This window comes from Colias croceus, chromosome 7, assembly GCF_905220415.1.
Source record: "Colias croceus chromosome 7, ilColCroc2.1".
NCBI lineage: Eukaryota > Metazoa > Arthropoda > Insecta > Lepidoptera > Pieridae > Colias > Colias croceus.
Window position 1 is genome coordinate 1,778,489 of NC_059543.1, and position 11,562 is coordinate 1,790,050.

At 32.0% G+C, this 11,562-nt stretch overlaps 1 protein-coding gene across 1 annotated transcript in view; it reads right to left on the minus strand.

Annotated features, from left to right (window-relative positions):
• Nucleotides 1-11,401, minus strand: part of LOC123693295 (protein draper) — a 44,316-nt gene extending 32,915 nt beyond the window's left edge. The window contains exon 1 of the mRNA XM_045638314.1: nt 11,090-11,401. The gene's annotated coding sequence lies outside the window, so the exon portion shown is untranslated. The remainder of the gene's footprint in view (nt 1-11,089) is intronic.
• Nucleotides 11,402-11,562: the final 161 nt, after the last annotated feature.

An 11,562-nucleotide genomic window follows, 5' to 3' on the forward strand; every position in this document is an offset into this window, starting at 1 on the left:
AAAATAAACAATTTTCGGACACTTTAGGAGCATTCGTACCAATTATTTCAAAGAAAATTAAAAACATAAAATGTATGAAATATAAACAATAAATTTTTTACCATCTATCAGAGTCTTTTCTTGAAGTTTTCTCCATGCTACCTCTTTTTTGTACGTATTTTTATAATCTGCGTGTCCAATTGCGTATAATACGGGATAATCTCGAATAGAATGCAAAAATAATTCAGTATTTTCGGCATCCATGGCCAATGATATTTTATGTATAGATACGTTATTATAATACTCACAAATCACAATATAGTATATAAATAAACAAATAGTTGCCATGGCAATTGGCATTTTGGCACGTTGGTGGCGTATCTAGGTACCTCTTGTCTATATCTATACATATAATAAATCTGTAGAAGGGTCAATTCTGTACATTGAAAATATTGAAAAAATAAATAGCAGGGGGTGTTACTGGATCGATACCAAACCCAAATATGTGATTAAAAAAATTTTTGTCTGTCTGTCTGTCTGTCTGTCTGTATGTGAAGGCATCACGTGAAAACTAGCGGTTCGATTTCGATGAAACTTGGTATAATTATACCTTATTATCCTGGGCGTAAAATAGGATACTTTTTATCCTGGAAAAATACGTAGAAAAAAATAATCTTCATTTTTCAGTTTTATCCATAGACGTTGTTCCGTAGAACCGCGAACACACGTTGCGTATTATTATAGGCCTAGCCGTATTTGGGAATTGGGTCCAATAGATATTTATAAGATGTTATTGTCAGAGGTATTCAAAATCGATAAATAAACCATCCACGCGAAGACCGACATCCGCGCGGACGGAGTCGCGGGCGGAAGCTAGTATATATTATTTCTATATCACTTCTATATATATTATCTATATATATATTTGGACAATGAATGAAATATCATTGTCCATGGACGCGAAAATCTGTCCTCACCGACAGAATGCGAGCGGACGCTATGCGATGCGAAACTCACGCGAAACTTCACTAGCGAAACTTATGCGTCTGTGTAATGGCCATTTCGCAGTTCCTTGCGAAACAATACTGACAAGGACGCAACTATTTCATCTATCTATGTGCTAGAGTGAGACATATCATATGCGAAAACCTTCCATACTACTGACAGATTTTTCGTTTTTTCGCTTCCGCTCGCGAATGCGTCGGTGTACCAAAAAGGCGTAGTACACAGCAATGTTTTCGCAACTTTTTCGCAATGCGTCTGTGTAATGGCCATTTCGCAGTTCCTTGCGAAACTATACTGACAAGGACGCAACTATTTCATCTATCTATGTGCTAGAGTGAGACATATCATATGCGAAATCCTGCCATAGTACTGACAGATTTTTCGATGTTTCGCTGCCGCACGCGAACGCGTCGGTGTACTAAAGGCGTAACTACCTAATTCCAACGAATTAATGAGAGAGAAATCAAATTTACCAAAACATCTCTTTAGTTTAAAAAAAATGTTTATTTAATATAGCTATAATTACTATTTACCCGTATAGTGAAAAACAACATAACACAAACCAAGAGCAAAGTCCATCGACAACTATTTTCATATCTTGCAATAACTGTTCTCACTTACCTACATCTTTCCAAAGCAAAATTAGGTAAACAATAATAATACTGTTTATAGTTTGTAGTACATATTATAATACAAAATACAAATGAAAATAACTTTTTAACTCAATACGGATTTATGAAGATCATGAGTGATTGTGATTTACCTAATATGCCTTTTAAATAAATAATAGTTAATAGTTTAAAAAAACTAAAAAACACGCTTTTTGCAAATTGAAAAATGGAATAATTTTATCAAATTAGTGTATTGTCATCGGTCTTCAATAAATCTACAAAGTTTGAACTGGGTCAAAATCACGCCCAAAGAAGTCGGTTACAAACAAACATGTTTGTGAAGCTAATAAAAAGCGTGTAAAATCGCGAAAGTTTAGAAGTATGGTTGTATGTTTGTCACTCACGCGAAAACCATTTATAAAGGATTTTGATGGTACTTGGCAGTGATGTAGTTTATGTATTTATTTTTATTTATTTATTCATTACTCTTTAATAAAACTATACATATACTATACATGTATATGAATAAGACATAAGCTATAGAAATACTTTCTAGCTTTTGCCCGCGGGTTCGTCCGCGAATGAAATCGAAGGGCAAAGAAAAGCAAAGGCAAAGCTAGTATAATAGTATAATATTAAAAATCTATTTAAAATTCGTACCTATAGGGGAAAGTGAGTGACATAATAAAATTGCGAAGAGGTCGTGCTTCTGCATCAATGCATTAATATTATTAAGGTATGTTTACGATTAACAATTGAATTCATATCAAGGAATTTGCACCGTATGCATGTACATAAATAATAATATTTGTTTTGATTCATTTCAAGCCGTTTATGTTTTGCCTATTTGTCATATTAGTTTACTAGCTGTGCCCCGCGGTTTTACCCGCTTTGCTTCGCTCCTATAAATAATATGTTTTTATTAAAACGATTATATTCGTCCATGTTAAAACTTAAAAGTTAAAAGCTGTTATTAGGCTGAAGGCTCTAATTATACGGCTATAAAATGTTGCATACTCAAGAGATATTCAACCGTATAATCTTAGATAATACTGTTTATTTAGCTTTGACTTCTTATTAAAATTAATCGATATAATTAATTAGTACAGAGCAAATATTGATAATTATTATTAAGTCCGTTCATTGACACCAATAACATGATAAGTTCAAGAAATAAGACACCTTTATTTACTTACGCAGATAAAAATCATCGATTTCAATTTTTCTATCTATCTACCTATGCAAATATTTAAAAATACTTATTGGTAGTTACATAACGAAGTCTCTGTATGAGATTTATTTATGCAAAAAACTTTTTTTATGTATAGACATGCATACGAATTACGATACGTGAAAATATTTAAATAATAATGATATCAGATATGTATTATAAATTCTTCAGAATTACGAACGTGACAACCAGCAGCCTCAAGTATTAGTTAGTATAAGATGAATATAAAACTACTTTACCGAACTAGTTAGAGCCACAGAACTTCTCGATATAGTTCTGTGGTTAGAGCTAGCGCGCAAGAGCAACTTTTGTCTCCGCAACTATTTTGTCTCTCCCATCAACTCTATGGGGAGTTGCGTCGCTACTCGCTACGTGCGCGCACTTTCCTAGGCTCCCTGCCCATGGAGTTGATGGGAGAGACAAAATAGTTGCGGAGACAAAAGTTGCTCTTGCGCGCTAGCTCTTAATGAATGAAGAGTTTTATAGCATACCCAGGTTTGATAATAAAAAAAAGTCAACTCAAATTCTAGAAACTTACCTACAAACCCTTACTTCACACAAATAATTTACTTACAACTGAATCAAATTAGAAGAAGGGTATGTTTTTTTTTTCCTTTAAAGATTATAATTTACAATATATACCTACGTGATAATACGTGAAGTAATACATAAACAGAACGAGGACATGTCAGTCGTACAAATTCTTAGAAGAGCCTTTAAAGACTTATTAGTAATCTCTTAAAATATGTTTTTAAGATATTACTAATAACATACACATTATACTGCATATTATATGTGCATAATATAATGTACCCATGAACATAATAATATATTCCACTAGGAGCGAGTTACGTTCGCTTATTAAAGTAATTGTAACAATTGCTAATCGTCAAACCTAAATGTCTCTATTACTTTTGCAAATACCACATATGCGACGAATTGAAACAAAAAACTTTTTAAAGATGATTAATAATTGTTAAGTATTGATGAGAACTTTATTTACAAGTAGTAACTATTTAAACTTTTCTAAAATATAATGGGAGTAGTACTTGCACAGTAATAAAACGAAATTATAGTAAATCGGATTGTTTTAATTTATTTTTAAACTCTCAGGAGCAACAGCCCTGATGCAGTCCATAAAAATACCATACGGAAGTTTAGCACAAAAGCGAACCAGTTTCTTAAGATAAAACAACCTAATAACAGATTGCATTTTACGCCACAGGATAATAGTACTATTAATAACCAACCAGCTGGCAATTAAATCTCAATTCAATATGTTTGAAAGGACTTCAGCTCTTATTACTTTAGCACTAAAGACTATATTGCATTCTATTGATTACTCACTTGAAAACTGCCGAGTGGGTTGTACTAAAAATATGTTTCTATTTGCAAGATGTGCATTGATTGCTGGATTGTGATTCGCATTCCTTGCCATTTATTTGTGGTTTTATGTGATCGTCAGCTTTTATTACAATTACCTATAAGTAGTACCTATATAACAATCTTTGTAAAGAAATATACCTAAAAAGTAGAAGTACTATATTATATTACATGAAGAAATAATAAAAATTTAGAAAGCCACTCATCCATAAAAGGCTTCAATCAATCCTGCGCACACGCATTTAAAAGTGGTTGCTATACTCTAGACTCTAGAGATCAAGTCATGTCATCGAACTCTATGTACGTCAGTTGCTTCTGAGTATTTATTGATTATATTAGTGGCAAATACGAGCAAAAGAAATTTCATGACAAATTTTTAGCAAGCTTTTTTGCTTTTATATTGAAATCAAAAGCTGAAACTAAAATTTTTGCATAACGACTAAACCCTAGGCAATATAATATTATACAACTATTTTTAGATCTCAACGCAAATATAGCGAGTCTATTACAGTACGAATATATGTATTACTAAACAAGATTCAAGCCCACTTAGGTTTAATAGGCAAGTGTGACGGTAGCGCTCTGTGAATTAGTACTTCGGCTATAGTTGCCAAAACATGCAATTACAATTAATCTTTTCTGGGTTAAGTAATTCAAACAAGCGCCTAATGCATTGAATAATATTTTGTAATCATTACTATTCCAGTACAAAACAATCCTATTTCTAAGGATGAAACGTATTTTTGTATGTATGTCACAATTATGTTTTAATATTTTTTTTGTTTTTGTGTTACTAACTAATTCTGCATAATAGATAATTATATATATGTACAGTAACAAAAAATAAAAAATGAAAACATAAAAGAAACATTCTCGATATTTTGTACAAAAAAAGTGGTGACAATACGCATCCTTCATTTGCGAGTCAAGTGGGGGGCTTAACACCGGTCAAGTGCGATTTTTACACATGACCGGCTTATGTTCTGACTGTGTTGTATTTACTAACTGTTCGTCAGTTTGTTACAGTCAAATAAAATTGGATTATTTTTTACAGTTAAATATTGGAGGTTTCCATCCTATACTATAGGTAAACCAGAATCTGATGGCAATTGGGGAAATCAAAATTTTGAGTGTGCAACCCTAGGGAAAATGGACTGACCGATCTTGATACTGCTTATTTTTTATTTTGTCCTCAACATCATTAGTCACATTACATAAGTGAACAATACTGTATCAAATAATGAGATATCCACTTAATATTTTGTAGGTACTACTTACATGTATAATATATACATATTACTTTTATCTATGTAATACATATTATTATTTACACATACCTATATTTGTATATTCATTATCATTAAGCCATGTAAATGGATGTAATGATAATGCATATCAAAACTAGATAATGCTAATATTTTTTTTATAAAATAAAATAACAATAATATAAAATAAAACTATGTTTATTTTCGTAAGTATTAACAGATACACAAATAATTATAAAATTGACTTGGACAGCTTGGACTTGACGCATAGCCGTATTGGAAACTCCTGTAATAAGTTTTCATAAAATTATATTGTAATCAAATAACAATATTATAGTTAGTTACCTACTTATAATATTTTTAATTTTAAGTATCAAAACGGGTAAGTCCAATTTACCAATAAAATATTCAAAATTGAAAATTGTGATGTGCTTGACCCTTCTTCATCGAATGTTTTTCTATACACATTATAAACAACACCTCTTGCTTGTGATCGCAGCGGCTTTTTCGACATCTTCGAAGATTTTTTAGACAAAATCCTAAAAATTATTCAAGAATTGCAAAGAAGACAAATAATTTGACAACCATTTTGATAGTTGTCAAATAAAATTGCCATATGAAAATCTTTTATTTCTTAAATATAAATATGCCATCAGATTCTGGTAGACCTAACTATATCATCATTTTCGGACTTCACTTTATTTATGTTAGTTACCTAGGTACTTACTGCAGATGTTATTATAAATTAATTAATGGTTCTTTTTACATGGGTTCTACGGAATTTAGATATTCCACGACTTGAAATTTGAAAGCATACCTTGGGTTTACAAGTGGACCAGTCAGTTCTATAAATTAATTTCAAAAAACTCTTAAAAACATTCAAATGGCCCTAACAAACAGGTACCTATTCATAAACCTCAACAAACGCACTACCGTGAAATCACAATGCAAATATTATCAAAACACCGACCGTAGCGCGGCAATGAAACAATTGAACCGGGGTTCAGTTAAACCGCTAAAACGGGTCACCGCGCGGATATGTCGACGAACAAACATTTATGATACGTTCATAAAAAGACAAACATTCAACGCTTACTCCGTTCCTTGTTTTATAAACCGATCGATACCTTGCGACGATGAGTAGTTTACAACTGACTTCCAAAATGGAATTCTTTAAAGCAATTTCCAATGTCTTATTACTGCTGTAGTTACGGTGTACCGCGCGGTTTTCAGAGCTTATAAATTGTGTGTTATCCTGGTACATAAAGCTACAACACTGCCGAGTATCAATCACTTTAGTGGGTTTCACGGGAGAGAGTAACAAACTTCAATGTTCAGATATTTAAATACCGTCCGATACAAGTTTGCGATCGAGTATATAGTTTACTAATATATACCTACTCTAAGTTTGCGATTAAAACAGTGTCTAGTTTCAGTAACTATAAGTTTCGTTAACGTGATGATCGCATAACAATTACTATCCTCTGTTATCAATTTCATTGCTACTCGGCTTGTTGGAAGTAACATTGTTGTTGAACCAAACAATATTATACAGGGGGGAAGGTTAAGATGGGGCATGAAGGGCAGGTACCTTAACCGTTGTAGCTACATGAAAACGTTCTTAGGAGATTATCCTTAAATTATTGAGAAATTTTAATCTGCATTCACAGATTTTTGAAAAAATGTACGATCAGCAAGGAAATCGGCAGTTTTCAAAAAAAAAACATTTTGATGCCAATCGATCAACTGGATCGGATCCAGTTGATCGATTGGCATCAAAATTTTTTTTTGATGATTTCTGACTTTTCTAGTACTCATACCTCAGTTGGTCTTTTAGAGTGTTTTGATCCCCATGAGAAACTGGATCGATTGGCATCAAAAAATTTTTTTTTGAAAACTGCCGATTTCCTTGCTGACCGTACATTTTTTCAAAAATCTGTGAATGCAGATTAAAATTTCTCAATAATTTAAGGATAGTCTCCTAAGAACGTTTTCATGTAGCTACAACGGTTAAGGTACCTGCCCTTCATGCCCCATCTTAACCTTCCCCCCTGTATAATATTGTTTGGTTCAACAACAATGTTACTTCCAACAAGCCGAGTAGCAATGAAATTGATAACAGAGGATAGTAATTGTTATGCGATCATCACGTTAACGAAACTTATAGTTACTGAAACTAGACACTGTTTTAATCGCAAACTTAGAGTAGGTATATATTAGTAAACTATATACTCGATCGCAAACTTGTATCGGACGGTATTTAAATATCTGAACATTGAAGATTTAAATAGTCATTGTCGAAACCTGTATTAGTAGAGCCATATAAAGAATGACGTTCATTACTTAAATAACCATAAATAAAATTTCGCATCTTCACTTCAATTGACACTAAAAAAGAAATCCTCTGCTCTGGACTTAATCTCAATACTTTCTCACATCAATGTGAACAGCTCGATCAGTAAATTGGTGAAATAAAAATGGCGCAGACAATGCGCGTGAAACCGACGGGCGGCCATCCCGGATGTTATGACGATAAACGTTCAATTACCGGGAAAAAAAGAAATTTACATTGACCACATTGTTGATATCAACGAGATGATTTTATGCAGAATTTTATATATGAAATTTGATACACAAATGATAATAAGCTTGGAAATTCAATATTCCCGTATCTCATTAATTAGGCATACAGTACAATGTAGATACCTACATAGCCACTTATTTTTTTGACAAATATCATCATTCTAAGCTAGTTAGTAGGATCGGAAGCTAAGATTGTAGTAATTATCCATACTGCTACTGTCCAAATGCAACCCATTTTTTATACTTTAAAAGAATTCTAGAAAACAAGCAAACTCAGGAAAATAACATAGCTTCTGCAAGCTCGTAAAGCAACACTCGCACTTTTCCTCCAGGCTCCAACCAACAAACAAAAAATCTACAAATTCCATCCAACCATTGGGGTCTTCTCAAAAGATACAAGTTACGTTTTCACAAAGCTTACATTATTATCTTCCATAGTATTTAGCTCATTCAAACACGTCATGAGCCTGTGGACGTGTAGGGGACGTGGGCGTAACAACGGCAGTATATCATATTATGGAATTTGCACTTGAAATGAAGATTAAATTGAATGCCCAAGCAATGTTCAAATGGAAAGCCCAACTCATGTTGTTAGATTTAATATTTGAAGTAAGAATTGGAAGTAGGTAATAAGCACTCTAACGAATTAGTTAAATTTTACATGAATATTTGATGGGCACAAGAAAAAGTTGAAAATTATTTAAACTAGCAGACTTTGTTCCATCCTATTGCCCTTTTCTCATATTTCCTCACTATTGTGCAATGGGAAAATACAAATAATCAGCATAAGATCAAGCATGAGGCTTGATCTTATGTCACTCTATAATCTATAGATCATGTTTTCAACAGATTCATACAAAATATTTACAAACATTACGTCATTATCAGCAAACAATAGAAAATAACTTTTAAACAAGCTCATTTTTAGGTTTCACTGGTACTTACTTAATATGAAAGATTTTTGTTTATTTTTACTTGTTATCTTATCTTGAATTAATATAGTTAAAAAAAGAGTGCAGTGTGCCGTGTAGTGAAACTTTTTTGGCAAGATTCAAAGATACCAAAATCCTGACCTTAATCCATGACATAACGGTATTGCCCTAACGTGATCTTGAAATTTTACTCTCAACATGCCTAAAGAAGTTTCACTTGCTGAACAATAACATGCTGTATAAACTGATGACATTATTGTATTGTCATCAATACCTGACAAGTTACTACTTACTACGTATACAAAGTTTAAATTAAGTCAATCTATTTAAAGTGGATCAAAGCAAATTAATTATATTAAAGATAAGATATTCAATAGATAGTTAAGTATGTACACATAAAAACAAAAAACTTATGTATGAGTTAATTGTTTTCATTCAAATTTAAAAACTTGCAAACAATTGGAAACATAAAAGTTTCACATAATGATTAAAAGAATTGAAAAAAAACTAACACATTGCTACTATATATATACTTAAATATGTCTTAGTGGGGGACAGGCCTCATTTCTAGCAAAATTTAAATCCACCTTAAACACCATAAGGAAATAATTCTGGCAACCACATGTGGTCATATATTACTCATATTCCATAGAAGTGTTTCAAATTAGAAATACAATAACACATGTTCTAGTGATTTTAGCAACTTATGTCTTCGTATGACTCATTTGCAGTGACCTATTAATCTGTACTTTATGATAACTAATTGTTTTTACATATTTTCAGTACGATAATGAAGATTCAAGCAGCTATAATTTACTGTCATTTTATTTTAATTTTTTTTTCGGTATATAAATTATCAAAATATGTTTATTTTTTTTTGCCATTTATGTTGTAGTTATGACTCATTTACAATGGACTATAATCTGTACTGTAAGTGTGTATGATATAATTGGTTCTTTTTTCATATTATAAGATAATAAATGATGATGAGAGAAGTAGCTTTTATTCACCCTCTATAATTTTAATGTTTTTATTCAAGTAATGTTATTTAGATTTTGTATTGGTTGTCATATTTTAATGTAAACTTATAACACATGACATGCCGGCGTTAGGGAGGGGCTGGAGGGGGCAATGGCCCAGGGCGACAAATTCTGGGGGGCGCCAAGATCTGAAGTTGGTTAACCTAACACTTGATATTGCTTCCCTCAAGTGGGCGCCACAATATTTTCGCCCGAGGTGTCAGTGGCCCTTACGCCAGCACTGATCACATGCAAAACAAACTCAGTTCCCCTTTGTAATATTATATAATTGTTAAGAATATGATTATCTTGTTAAAAAATGCATTGTGCAATATATTAACTAATTATGTAAATAAACAATTTTTACATATCATCCAGAAGATAACCATGCCCAAACAACATCTATATTTGTTTCACTAAATATTATAAACAATAGTTAACTTCTATCTTCATATTATAGGTAATCTGTGTTTTTGTGTTTGATTTTATTACATACTAGCGGTCCGCCCCGGCTTCGACCGTGGTACATATTTTGCAATAAAAAGTAGCCTATGTTCTTTCTCAGGGTCTAAAGATTGTCTGTGCCAAATTTCATCAAAATCGGTCCAGTAGTTTATGCGTGAAAACCATACATACATACATACAAAACCTTTCCTCTTTATAATATTAGTAAAGATGACTTAGGAAAAAATTGTGTTTTCCATGCATGTTTTAACAGATTTGAAATGTTTAAAAACTCTAAAAACAATGTGGACACGAATAAGTAACGGATAACTAGTATTTATATTTGCTTACATTGATTAGCCTTACTCAGAATATGTATATTAGCCTAGATACATACTTATTTACATAGTTAATTATATTTTGCTCTATTAATTAATGTTTAAAGGACTTTTTGCCTCGTTTAAACGAGAACATTTGAAAATTAGAAGTAAACAGGTAATATTATGAGCTAAAAGCAGAACTAACAACAAATAACAAAGAATGCAATCACTCAAACATTTGTAATGATTAATCTTTTAGATTTTTACTTTGCCATGACTGTGACAACTATTATTTTTATGTTAAAATAATGACTTACCCGGAAATAATCAATCAGTTGTATGTTTTTAAGATCCACAGTGATTCACTAGTCGCATAGGAATCCAACAGAACTTGTAGGTCAACAAATAACATTCACAAAAAGTAGCACACTTCTTTTACAGACACAACATACAAATTACACCGCACTCATGTATATAAAATCGGAACACAGTTTTTTTATTACCAATTTAGTAAATTTATTAATTCACAATGACCGAAATTAATAATTAATTTACACAGATAGTAACGCTACTCGCGACTTGACGCTAGCTACAAAACAAACTTCACAGTTCAGTGTTCACCAACTTCACCACATTCAACATCAACATGCCGAATTCCGTCATCCGTCATTTGACATTTCTATCCGTCATTAATTATTGGCTTCGCAAACAAAGATAATGAAACTTTACACAAATGAGTATTTATGTATATTTCTTGTTATCATTTCGAAGGCATTTTAGTAATTAGCAA